We start from the raw sequence: 13,633 nt of genomic DNA, 5'->3' as shown, positions 1-13,633 counted from the left end.
TGTAATCTCAGCTACAGAGAATCACCTGAACCGGAGGCGGAGGTTGCAGTGAGCCGAGATGGTGCCACTGCACTCTAGCCTGGGCAACAGAGTGAGACTCTGTCCACCACCCCCACCAAAAAAAAAAAAAGAAAGAAAAGAAAATGTAATACATATACATATTGGAATATTATTCTGCTATAAAAAAGAATGAAATCCTGTCATTTGCAGCAACACAGATGGACTGGAGGTCACTGCATTAAGTGAAATAAGCCAAGCACAGAAAGACAAATATCACACTTTTTAGTGTGGGAGCTAAAAAAGCAAATCTCATGAAAACAGAGAGTAGATTGGTGGTTACTGGAGGCCAGGAAGGGCTGGGTGAGGGGAGATGAAGAGAAGTTCATTAATGGATACAACTGTATGATTTATAGTATTAGATATTAATGGATCAGTAGGGTAACTATAGTTTCTAATAATCTATTGTATATTTCAAAATAGCTAGAAAAGGGCTGGGCACAGTGGCTCTCGCCTGTACTTCCAGCACTTTGGAAGGCGGGTAGATCATCTGAGGCCAAGAGTTCGAGATCAAAATAGCTAGAAAAGAATTTGAACGTTTGTAGCATAAAGAATGGGCAAGTATTTAAGGTGATGGAGAGCTCAAGTATGTCGATTTGGTTTTTACAAATTATATGCATGTATTCAATTATCACATGTACCCCAAAACTATGTACATCTATTATAAATCAATTAAAAATAGTGCTTTGTAGTGGTCATTTTTAAGGGAATACATCTCTAGTATATCTTGGAAGGGTAGTTAAAAAATCTATTAGATACAATACAATTATAAAGAATTAGCTCACCAGGTGGGGCATAGTGGCTCATGCCTGTAATCTTAGCATTTTGGCAGCCCAAGGTGGGCAGATAACTTGAGCTCAGAAGTTCGAGACCAACCTGGGCAACATGACGAAACCCCGTCACCACAAAAAAATACAAAAAAATTAGCCAAGCGTGATGGCGCATGCTTCTAGTCCCAGCTACTCAGGAGGCTGTTGCAGGAGAATCACTTGAGCCTGGAAGGCAGAGGTTGCAATTAGCTGAGATCACGCCATTGCACTCCAGCCTGGGAGACAGAGTGAGACCCTGTCTCAGAACAAAACAAAGCAAGCAAAAACAACCAAATCAAATTAGTTCACCAGAACAACTTCTGAAAGTAAAGGCTAGAGGGAATCATATGAATTATCAAGCATTTCTTGAGCTCAAACTACATCCAGACAGTGGGCTAGGCATTTATATATATTAGCTAAATTAATTTGCATAACAACCTTGTGACATAGTTTTACGGCTTTCACCATTCCTAAAATTAGTCTCTCAAGCATCAGGTTTGTGTCAAATTGCCAAATCCAAGGTTTCACAACTTTTTGTTTTTTTCAACTCTCTCCATCATTTGAGTATACGTATTCATTCAATCATCCATATGTCCGTTCTACTAAGTGACAAGACCTGGTTTAGGTATAGGAGATATAGCAATAAACAAGTCAGAAACATTTCTTGTGCTCGTGGACCTTATTTCTCGTCTAGTGGGTTGGACATTGAATAAGTGTCAGCCATAGGATGGGGTCATGAATAGGGAGGTGGAGAAGCCCTCAGAGAAGGTGTCTCTTGGATTCTGGGAATCGAAACTCTCCAAATTTTAGTTCCTATTTCTCTGACCACTCCTTTGCTGATTCCTTTTCCTCCATGTGCCCTTTAAATCCTGGCATTCACCATGGGCTTGTCCTCTGTCTTCTTTCCTCTCCACCTGTTGGTGATCTCAGCCAGCTCTGCTTCAGCCATGCGTGGCTCAGCTCATGCTTTGAATCTTGTCTTCTTCCTTTCTGGTTTAATATTTTAATATGCTTTTCCTGGGAGCTTTCCCAAGCTTCATGGCTTCAACACCTGCTGAGGATCCCGAAACTTACTCCCTAGTCTACATTTCCAGTTCCCTATAGGATGCTGTCATCAACCTATGCAGAATCACACCTTGGCCATTCAAACCTCCTTGCTGATATTTTTAGTTCTGCATCATTTACCCTAGCCCTTTCAGCCTGCTAAAATCCTGTTCAGCTTCAGGACGCAGCGCGCAGGCCGGTTCCTCCAAAGTCTGCCCACCCTCTTCAGGTGGAGCCCGTCCCTTCCTCTTCTGAACCCCTCTGTGTATTTCCCCCTGGCTACTTCCATACTTAATTGCCTTAAAGATGAATTCGCTTTTCTGTGTCTGTCTCCTTGTGTGCTCCCTGAGACTGCATGCTCCCTGAGGGCAGGGATGAAGCTTGTTCATCTTGAAATGTTTGATGTTTTGCACAACAGTAAATGCCCCAGTTGATGGTTTATTGCATTGTTGAACAAAATTTGGATCTAGGAACTGTTATCAACTACCCAGTCAAAAGTAGAACGTTTTGTTCCAACTATAACACTTCTTTTAGAGTTCCTTTTAGGGTTAGTCAACTGCTCTTGTGTCGGTCATGAGATTGCAGGCAAATTTTATGGGCAACCCACTCCCCACCCCTCCCCCACATTTTATTTGTCTTTTATCCACCAACAGCCCCAGTGCCAATCACATAATGGAAGTGTTTGTAGTCCAGACTCATTCCCATTACCTTGGCTTCTCCTTGGTAAGAGGTCATTCATTCATCCGTTCATGTACTTATCTAACAAGTACTAACTGAATTCCTCTTTGTGTCAGGAATTGTTCAAGGGAAAGTCCCTGCCCTCAAGGAATTTAAATTCTAGTAATGGACACGGACAATAAACAATCAAGTAAATAAGAAAGAAAATACTAGATTGATACAAGCTATGAAAGGCATCAACAGGGTGGTAAGACAGAATGAGAATGGGAAGGTGCCACTTTAGCTAACATTGTTCAGGGTCAGCCTCCCTGAAGGAGTTTGGACTGAGACCTGAGTGGAGAAGGAACTGGCTCTAGGCCAGGCGTGGTGGCTCATGCTTCTAATCCTAGCACTCGGAGAGGCCGACGTGATAGGATCGCTTGAGCCCAGGAGGTTAAGACTGAAGTGAGCTGCGACCGTACCACCACATTCCAGCCTGGGTGACAGAGTGAGCCCCCGGAAATGGGTTCTAGAAGGTCCCGAAGAGATTCCAGGGAAAAAAAACAGGCACATTGGAGATATCAAAGGAGCATAATGTGCATTTGCATGGAACGAGCAAGTGGGGCGAGCTGACACCAGGGAGGTAAGCAGAACCAGCCGTGGAGGCTTAGAGGCATGTAAGGACTTTTAATTTTATTAAAAGCAAAATGGGAGCCATTAAAAGATTTTGTGCAGAGGAGAGACATGATCTGATTTATTTTGTAAAAATAGCTCTTTAAAAAGAATGTAGAATGGGGCTGGGCTTGTGGCTCATGGCTATAATCTCAGCACTTTGGGAGGCTGAGGCGGGTGTATCAGGAGGTCAGGAGTTCAAGACCAGCCTGGCCAATGTGGTGAAACCCCATCTCTACTAAAAATAGAAAAATTAGCGGAGGATGTTGGTGGGTGCCTGTAATCCCAGCTACTAAGGAGGCTGAGGCAGGAGAATCACTTGAACCCGGGAGGTGGAGGTTGCAGTGAGCCAAGATCATGCCACTGCACTCCAGCCTGGGTGACAGGGTAAGACACCGTCTCAAAAAAAAAAAAAAAAAATGTAGAGTGGACAGAGTGGGAGCAGAAAGACCAGTTAAAAGATTGTACAGTAGCCTAAGCAAGTGTGCTCTGCTACCATTCTGAACCATCAGTCTGGCCAGGAAAGTTCTCAGTGATGCCACCGCATCCCTGGTGCCCATGAGAAATCCAGATGCCAAGAGCAAGGGACACCAGGGTTGGCTAAGGACCCTTGGTCCTCTTGTCTCTATCTGCATAATCTCTCATGTTCTGATTCAGCCCTACAGGAGGGACAGCCCTGGTTCTTTTTTTTTTTGAGGCAGAGTCTTGCTCTGTTGACCAGGCTAGAGGGCAGTGGCGTGATCTCTGCTCACTGCAACCTCCGCCTCCTGGGTTCAAGTGATTCTCCTCCCTCAGCCTTCTGAGTAGTTGGGATTACAAGTGCCTACCACCACACCCAGCTAATTTTTGTATTTTGGTAGAGATGGGGTTTCACCATGTTGGCCAGGCTGGTCTCTAACTCCTGACCTCAAGTGATTGGCCCACCTTGGCCTCCCAAAGTGCTAGGATTACAGGCGTGAGCCACCGCGCTCGGACTGGGACAGCCCTGCTTCTGAGCCAGCCCTCCAGAGGGTTGGAGAGATTGGCAGGATATGGGAATGCCTGAGAGCCAGGAGGTCTGTAGGATCTGGTAGGTGTGGGCAGCAGCGGCAGCAGTCTATGCTCTCAGCAGCTTCCTGAGCTGCAGTGCCCACTCCCTGGCTCTAGGCCCGTTGCCTCTGTCTTTACTTATTCTCAGAAGATCACTGATTGCTAAAGCACACTGTTTGTTTTAGTTTGTTGTTTCTTTCCCCTGGAAAATAGAGGAGCATTTTAAAGCGATTAAACTGAGTTGAGTGAACTAGAAGCTTAAGAAGAGCTAAAGCGGGGTGCAGTGGCTCACGCCTGTAATCCCAGCACTTTGGGAGACCCAGGTGGGTGGATCACCTGAGGTTGGGAGTTCAAGACCAGCCTGACCAACGTGGAGAAATTCTGTCTCTACTAAAAATACAAAATTAGCTGGGCATGGTGGTGCATGCCATGCCTGTAATCCCAGCTATTTGGGAGGCTGAGGCAGGAGAATCGCTTGAACCTGGGAGGCGGAGGTTGCAGTGAGCCAAGATTGTGCCACTGCACTCCAGCCTAGGCAACAAGAGTGAAACTCCCTCTCAAAAAAAAAAAAAAAAAAAGAGCTAAAAAGGCACTTGGCATTGGCCCCTTGTCTCCTGCAAGCCCTCACCGGTCCTTCCTGGCCCTCCAGCTCAGCAAACCTCCTCCTTTCTCCCCAGTGGGGCAGCCTACTTCCTCCTGGGCCCTTGCTGTGTGCTCCCCTGCCTATCTAGCCCTCCAGCATGTCTCTGCTCTAATGTCACTTCTGTCTAGAGGCTGTCCCTGAGGGCAGCCTGCCAGTCTATGTTATGTGCCCTGATTAAATGCATTCAAAGCACAAGGGACTTTTTCTTCAGAGGGCTCATGGTAATTATAAGCACATACTTACCAGCAGGGTGTGGACATATACACAGTAGAGCTCAGGGTTTTTTTAAAAAAGGTCATTTACATTTTTTATTTTTATAACTGGTCTCATCTGCTCCCACTCCTGCTGTTAGTGGAGGGGAAAAGAAACTTACACTTACCAGTGAAAGGTAACAGCCTCTTCCGGCTTAAAACAATCTGTTTCCCCCAAATAAACAGTTAATTGAAAGTTGAACCGATCAGGATTGCTTCCCTTTCTCTAAAGCATGCTTTCCTTGCCTGTTCTCTTTAATACTGGGTCGGGTTACAGGGAGGGGTGGGTCAGAGGCCTTCAGGGTGTTGGGTGGGGTCCAGGGGGGCTACCATGGGCTGAGACCCCCTCACGGGGGCCACCATTGCATTAACACCTGGGCTGTGGGAGCCCAGCTCCATCCTCCAACCCTTGGCCATGTCTGTGCTTGCTGTGACCAGCTCACATCCCCTGCCCACCAGCTCACAAGCCTGCATTCTCATCTGTCTTGGGAGTATGTCTTGGAGAACTTCAATGTCCCATACAGGCCACATACATGTCAACAGGAAATGGGGAGCAATCAAAGGCCACTTTCCCTGAAAACATGCCTACCACCACCATTTTGCCTCTGCTGTGGCTCACCTCACAGCTCATGGATGAAATGCTTGACAACTTCCTCTGAGTTCCAAGCAGAAAGCAAAGCTCTGCCCTTCTCAGAGCCAGCTTCCTCTCCACCCCCTGGGCCATTCAACATCCCTGCTCTGATGTTTGCTCAGGGTGAAGGGGCTTGAAAGCAAAGATGCTCTTCTTCCTCTCACTCTGTCTTCCTCCCCTGGCCCCTTCCCTTCCTGGCTGGTGGGACTGACTCTGTGGCATGGTCTCTGTTGACTCACACTATGGTCTAGGTAGCGTGAAGCTGTGCGGTAAAAGCAAACCACTGCCCTTCCTGACACCCATCACTTTTTCTTCATCCACTCCCCCACCAAACCTGCCTTTTAAGATTATTGTTTCATGGATTTATCAGTTATAGAGATGGGCTCTTGCTTTGTTGCCCAGGTTGGTCTCGAACTCCTGGACTCAAGCTATCCTCCTGCCTTGGCCTCCCAAAACTCTGGGATTACTGTAGGTATGAGCCACCATAGCCAGCCTATCTTATGGATTTAAAAATGGGTATGAACCTCAAAGCTGAGCAATGACCTCTTTCTTCTGCTTGGCATCTACTCACTCTGTATCCACCCATAGGTAGGGACTACATGCTTGTTAGGAAATAAAAACCATCTTTGCTTAATGTTTAAAAAAATAACTTCCTGTGAAGTAATTTGTCTGATTCTTTGCATAAGGTCTAGCTGTACATCTCTTTTGCTCAGCACCATATACTTTGTGACTAACCCAGCTAGTCCTGAGTATCTGGGACTGGAGGCACACGCCACCACACCTGGCTAATTATTTTATTTTTTGTAGAGACAGGGTCTCTGTTGCCCAGGCTGGTCTCAAACTCCTGGCCTCAAGCAATTCTCCCAAAGTGCTAGGATCACAGGCATAAACCACTGCTCCCAGCCTATTTCATTTTCAGCATGGATAAAAGTTCATTATTTGAGAGATTTTATTTTGGAGCAGAAATAATATTTGGATAATGGTTAAAAAAGTGAATGTTACTATTTTGGATCAAAAATAAGAAATGTGGCTGGGCATGGTGGCTCACACTTGTAATCCTAGCACTTTGAGAGGCCAAGGTGGGCAGGTCACTGGAGATCAGGAGTTTGAGATCAGCCTGGCCAACATGGGGCAACCCCGTCTCTATTAAAATACAAAAATCAGCTGGGTGTGGTGTCAGGTGCCTGTAATCCCAGCTACTGGGGAGGCTGAAGCTGGAGAATTGCTTGAACCCAGGAGGTACAGGTTGCAGTGAGCAGAGATGGCACCACTGCTCTCCAGCCTAGGCAACAAAGTGAGACTCCATTTCAAAAAGCAAACAAACAAACAAAAGATATGAGTATAAAACAATATAAATGTCTTTTTCTAAGTGGCTCATAAATTGGCTTTGAGGATTAGCCCACACAGGATTTGGGACAAAGAATTCTAAAATCTTTTTTGTAGGAGCGTCATGGGAGAAGGAACAGGTCTTCCAAGGAAACAGTTAGACAGTGATGGCCGTCATCTGAATGCAAAGTTTCCAGTAAACGAGTTTTAAAGACAATAATGTTGTTTTATAGTAATATTTTATACAATATTGGACTTTTACAGGAAACTATATGTAATTGTAGTGAATTTCACTGAATAACTTAATTATTTGATTGTTTTGTACTCATGTAGAAGTTTTAGGTCTTACATGATTGGGGTTGTTGGCATCAAAGATTTTCTTCCCAATTGGTACAGGTATTGATCAACTTACGACCTATGCAACTTATGACAATTCGACTTTACGACCGCAATCACTAGCCAGGACTGCTCCGCATCTGGCAGCGCAAACATTGCCCAGTTGGGCGTACGACAGTGCGGACCAGCTTCCAGCAGCACTACCATCTCCGCGTGCACCATTTCAACTGTACATATAGCCTACTCAACTTAGGACCAAATCGTGTTACGACTGGTCTGCCGGTCCCAATCGTGGTCGTAAATTGAGCACTAGCTGTATAAGATTTCTCCAATAGTTACCTTGAATTCGCCCGTTGTTGCTTTCTCCTCTCACTGCCCTCCTTTAACCTGACACTTACCGACAATTCACAAGAGAAGTGAGCCCTTTGCCTGCTTCTAGACTTCCTGTACATGTTTTATCAGAGCAACAATGATAACTGTTCACCCTCACCTTAAAATAAGTTCAGATGGGCTCAGGCCTAGGTTAATAAGCTTCTAACTTTGACTCTAAATGAAACCTGTCTTTAAGAAGAGGGTAGCTGAGGAATCACACGTGTCCACAGGGGCCAGGCAAGTCACCTAAATGAGCGGAGAGAGCTGGCTGTAAGAAAAGCAACAGGTGGCCAGGCACAGTGGCTTAGGTCTGTAATCCTAGCACTTTGGGAGGCTGAGGTGAGCAGGTTGCCTGAGCTCAGGAGTTTGAGACCAGCCTGGGCAACACAGTGAAACCCCGTCTCTACTAAAATACAAAAGAAATTAGCTGGGTATAGAGGCTTACACCTGTAGTCTCAGCTACTCAGGAGGCTGGGGCAGGAGAATTGCTTGAACTTGGGAGGCAGAGGTTGCAGTGAGCCAAGACTGTACTATTGCACTCCAGCCTGGGTGACAGAGCAAGACTCTGTCTCTACAAAATAAATAAATAAATAAATAAATAAATAAATAAATAAATAAAAGTAAAGCAACAGTTGAGAAGCCCTAGCATCCAGGTGGAAGCTTGGATCTGAGTGGTCCGCTGGGCTGTTTTAGAGACCCCTGCTTAGAGGCCTGCTGGTCTCTGCATGTGGCAGGCCTAATTCCACAGGTGGAGGCCATGCCCCTACTGGGTCCTGTGAGAAATGGAGCTTGGAGAGCCAGGGGCATCCCTGACCTGGTTCATCATCCTTAGCAGTACTCCCTGGCTCGCCCAAGCTCCATCTGCTACTCAGCCTTGGATTAGAAGGGCCCTGGCTGCCTCCCTTTCATGGGAGTTGAGAACCTCCTGAAGTCTATGCTGGACTTTGGGCTCAGGTCAGCTTGAGACTCAGACTTATTTCTTTGGGAATGAAGCAGAACCTAAAATGCTGGCTTCCAGAGATCAGGGGCTTGTCTATCACCGTAATCAGGACCGAGCCAGCTGGCAAGCTGTGGTGGTGACTAAAATGTCAAAATGCACCAAGTGACTCCAGAGTTAACACCTGACACAGGGCCCAGCAACCTCTCCAAAGTCCTCCTGAAACCCTGAAAAATAACACTGATGGGTTAGGGCCAAAGCCTTGCTGTCACATGTGTTGAATGAAAACCACTCCTGATTGTCCTTCAAATGTAATCCAGTGCCTGACACCTTCTAGAAATGAGTGAATACATGAATGAATGAATGTGAGGCTGGAGGCAACAGCTGTTCAATACGTGTGTGTTGCGTGAGTGAGTTCTCCAGCTCCTGTTTTCTGAAAATGCAGGCATTCCTTACATACAGTGGACCATTCAGAACCCTTCTTAAATAGTATTTAAACTGGTTTGAGAACTCAAGGTCGCCGTCTTACTTGTACCTGGGCTTTTATATAACGTGCTTTAATCACCTGTCTGGCAGCTGTCAGAAAGCTTTCTGTTGTAACACATCCAGAGAAAAAGTCCTATTTTGCTTTACATACTTGAGTGAAAAATTGGTCCCTGGCTGAACATAATGGAAGTCATTTGTTCTGGAAAAAGCAATTCAGAAAAAGATATCCCCTGAAAAGCTAGCACGGTCCACTCAGAACTCCCTTTCCTGACGGGCTGTGGAAGATCCTTAGACTTAAGAGCTATTTTGAGGGGGGCAGGGGTGCTTTAATTTCTCATAACGGCAAGTGTCTAGGAAATCTATTAACTATAACTGTTTACACCTGAAATGTGTGATTGGTCCCATCTGAGAAGTAACGGATGCTCCTTTTGGTGCCTGGCAGTCCCCATTAGAGCGAGTGTGGAAGTGGCTTCTGTGTTCCCTAGCCAGAACGTGAGGGCTTTTAGTCAGGAGGAAGAGTGGAGAGAACTTCTTACATTTCAGAGTTTGCTCTTGAGAAAGCGGTTTCCCTCAAGCCCCTCTCCCTGCAAACAGGGAATCTGATAACACTTTTCTATAATTTTTTTTTTTTGATCATCCATCTCTATAGCCTAAGGCAAAAAGGAACCACTTGGTTTAGAACACAAGGCGGAGGCCTAAGGCGGGGAGAGTCCCCAAAGCTGCTCCCTGGTTTCATCTAGGCCCTCTTCTTTCGGATTTAGTGATGGAATTCTCCCTGTTAGAGCCGTGGTTTTCATAACGCTAAAACCAGAGCTTGTGTGGCCTCAGGGTGGGCAGCAGAGATTCCTGTGGCAGCTTCTTCTGAGCCCTGGTGGGTGGGAGGATAGACAGCAAGAGGGGTGGAGGGGAAAACTCAGCCCTCACTAGTGACCTGGGGGAGATGAGGATACAATTCTCTCATCCCTTATGGGTGAGTTTCTCAAAGCTCATCTGGCTGAAACTGGGGAGCTGAACCAAACCCCTGCCTTGTGGGAAGCAGTGATTTAGCCACTTTCAGCTTGTGTTCAAACCCTCCTAAAAGGGAGCCGCCCTGTCCCACACGGGACTTCAGGGAAGCTCGTGTCCTCCCCAGAAGTGACAAATGGAAAAGACAGAACAGTCTCCGGCCAGGCCAGGATACAGTCTCTGGAAAGAGGTTGTTTTTGTCTCCATTGCCATAGAAAACACATCCTTTTAACTTAATAAGTAGGGAAACAGCATAATCACACGCACTAGAGGTTACCAAGGTGAACAGAATCCAAGATTAAAATCTGCCAGCCCAGGGGTGCAGGGAGCATGGAAGGCCCGGAGAGGAAATCTAGTTTGCTGTTGGTAAATTTTTTTGGATGCTGTTTATGTTTGAACTTTTCTCTGTTTTCCTGTAGAAACTTCCGTACCCTCTTCCTGTGTCCCTACAAAGGCCTGGACAATGCAGTCCCAGCCCTGCTGCAGAACACGGCCAGGCCCCACCTTCCTCCTTCCTGCAGGGATATCCTCTCCTATAGAAGAGGTAAGAATGTACGGTTCATGTGAAAATGTGATTATATTCCTTATCTCAGTCATTTCGTGATTTGCTGTTTTGCGACAAAAATTCAGCCTGGCCACATTCACAATAGAGGTGGCCCCGGTTCCTAGTTTTGGCTTGTGCTGTTTTCTCAGCTGAAGAGGGCAACCGGCTGTTAAAAAAGCTGCCTGTTTTCCAGGATCTTATCAGGAGTTCATGTCTAAGGCCAGAAAGAGAAGGGAGGGCTCCATTTTTTTCCTCTCTCCTCATTGTTTCCAACTGAATTGGCAGGAAATGGGAGTCCTCCACCTGTCCCTCTTGGGAGCAAAATTGATTTGATTCCATTTTTCAGATGTATCCGCTACCACCAGAAGTTGGGGACATTTCCGCTCACCCCAAAACGAATTCGTTCCTGCATTGACACAAATGACATCTTTCAGAACTGCAAACAAATCACGTTTCAATGGAGATCTTTGGAACGGGGGATCGGTGTCAGTTGCCCCACAGAGTCTCAGGTTTGCTTTCTCTTCTCATTCACCCTTCTGCGAAGTGCCTTTTGGGGCTGTGGGGCTTGAGTGACTCCCACAAGTTTGTGTGCATGGGGGTGTGTGTTTGTGTGTAGTGTGTGTAGTTTGTGTGTACCATCGACGGCGTGGACACTCAGAGAACTGAAGTCCTTCGTGCAGAGTCTCACATACATCCAAACAATTCCCCTTCACAGCTGCCTTAAAGCACATGTCTCAGGCAGGGTAATATAGATCCAGACAGGAGCTCAGTCTATTTCTCAAGACTCACAGTATGTTTGTGGTTGACCTAGTATTTTCCACTCAACCCAGTTCAGCCAATTCAGCCAATTTTAACAAAAATCAGGGTCTGTCTAGATGCTTTCATTTCATCTAAAAGCAACCCCAGATGATTCTATTTTGAGGGGATCAGTCATTTTACTATCTAGAGAAAAAGCTTAAACATAGGAATTATATAAACCACAGTATTCCATAAACAGAAGGACCTTCCTACTCAATGTCAACACCTCATCTTGGAGCTTAGACTCACAAACTGGGCAGTTACTAGACGGAGTCCTGAAACAATCCATTTCTAACTCTACCCTCAGAAATAGCATTTTGATTCCACCCTAGTGGGGTCCTGGTTTTCCCAGGTCATATTTTTCTCAATCCAGCATCCTGACTAAGATAAAAGAGGGCATGCTCCTGCCCTGTCTTGTTTAGGAACTCCAGCTCCTCACACCCACTGCAACCATGGTGGCTGCCTGTGGCTCTTCTGCTGTGTGAGGATATTTGCAGACAGGGCAAAAAGTCCCAGACTCCTTCCTCCCTGTGGTTCCTAGGGGACCCATGAGGTATCTGTGCCCCCAGACCTCCCCGCTTCTTGCCTCCTGGGCTGCATTTGATGGGAACCACTTGTCTCTGCCGCACTCATGCTCATCCTTTGGGTACCCAACTGACGTTCTAAATACAGAAGTCAGTAGATGGGCCAAAATCCACGTAAATAGAGTGTTTCCATGTAAGTGAGACAACCAACTTAAAATCAGCCTCTCAGAAATTAGATCTGTGGGAGAAAACTATTTTAATATCCTTGTATTGCATGAACCAACGCTTTCCTTTAACCCAATGTTTCCTCTCTCTCCTTGGTGCTTGCCCAGGTCCCTACTCCCTTTGAAGCAGTTGGGCTCTTCTGCACCGACTGCCTCAGAGAAAGGATGTCACAATGGAAAACAGAACTGGGAAAAGACTTCCTGACTTTTGAGTTTCAAAAGCTTAGTTCATTAGAGAAATGGAAAAGACTCAGAAAAGATTAAACACTGGGCAGAAATATTATGAGTGAGAACAAAACTGCTTACCAGCCCTCCCACCTGAGTTTCAAGGATTGCGGCTATCCAATGGGGAGGGGAACAGATGGGGACTGGGGTGAGAGGGTAAGATCTGGAGAAAATCCAGGGGCATGAGCAGACCCAGCACGCATGGACAACCCAGTGTCTACTCACAGGAGCCTGTGCATCACCTGCACCTCGGGGCTGGTTGTCTTGACTTTTGGCATCCAGTGAGGACTTCCTAGCATGGCTGTTGGCATTTTCTCACTGACCATTTAGCAGGAATAACAACTGTCTTTGCCCCCCAAATCTGGCTATGTTTCAGTTGAGAAGACTTACTCCATGCGGTCAACCCAATATGCAATATCTCATGGTGCTTACAAGCCCCCAAGAAGGAGGATGGGGTCCTTGGGAGCCTGGGAAGGTAGTGCCATGGAAGGAAAAGTTTCTGAATCTGCATCTGAGGGCAAATGAAACCAGCTCAAGATTTTCCTGAAACAATAACAATGGTTAAGCCCTGCTCTCACACCAAATCCTCCTTATTATATGATCCTCTGGCCTTCTAAAGAGTGTTACATTGCTCTTCCATGTTGAAAAACTTTGAACTATTTCCCATAGAGCTAGTCCAATGGTCCATTTTGGGTGATTCTACTCTGTGTTGCATTTCTGTTCTCTGACCTAACCTTGACCTTGACCTTGATCTTGGGTACTTGCTTGGTTTTCTAGGTTCTCACAGCCCTCCACATAAACGATGCCTTTCCAGCTCCCAGGCCAGGCATGTAGCAGCCTTTTTCTCCCCTTCTTTGCTGGGGTGTCAGTCTCAATATCTCAGCCACCCTATTTATCAAGGGCACACCATAAGCACCAGAAGGAGGAGAGGTGTTTTTTTCTGGCCTGGGATGGGTCAAAGTATTATATTAATGGGACTAGGTTGGGCCCGTGACTGGCTGGGATCCATTCTCATCAACATGGAATCCCTTCCTTACTTTCTTTCCTCCTGTGACTGGTATGG

General features: G+C 46.2%; 1 long non-coding RNA gene across 1 annotated transcript; it reads left to right on the top strand.

Moving 5' to 3' along the window:
- Positions 1–3,025: 3,025 nt before the first annotated feature.
- On the top strand, positions 3,026–13,189 carry LOC119469251. The gene is made up of 4 exons (XR_005198062.1): positions 3,026–3,210; positions 10,675–10,799; positions 11,146–11,308; positions 12,454–13,189. It is a non-coding gene; the product is annotated as an uncharacterized LOC119469251 (long non-coding RNA).
- Positions 13,190–13,633: the final 444 nt, after the last annotated feature.

This window comes from Cebus imitator, unplaced genomic scaffold (assembly GCF_001604975.1).
Source record: "Cebus imitator isolate Cc_AM_T3 unplaced genomic scaffold, Cebus_imitator-1.0 Scaffold18, whole genome shotgun sequence".
NCBI classification, from domain to species: Eukaryota; Metazoa; Chordata; class Mammalia; order Primates; family Cebidae; genus Cebus; species Cebus imitator.
The sequence above is the reverse complement of the archived record's forward strand: the minus strand, read 5'-3'. Positions and strand labels throughout refer to the sequence as shown.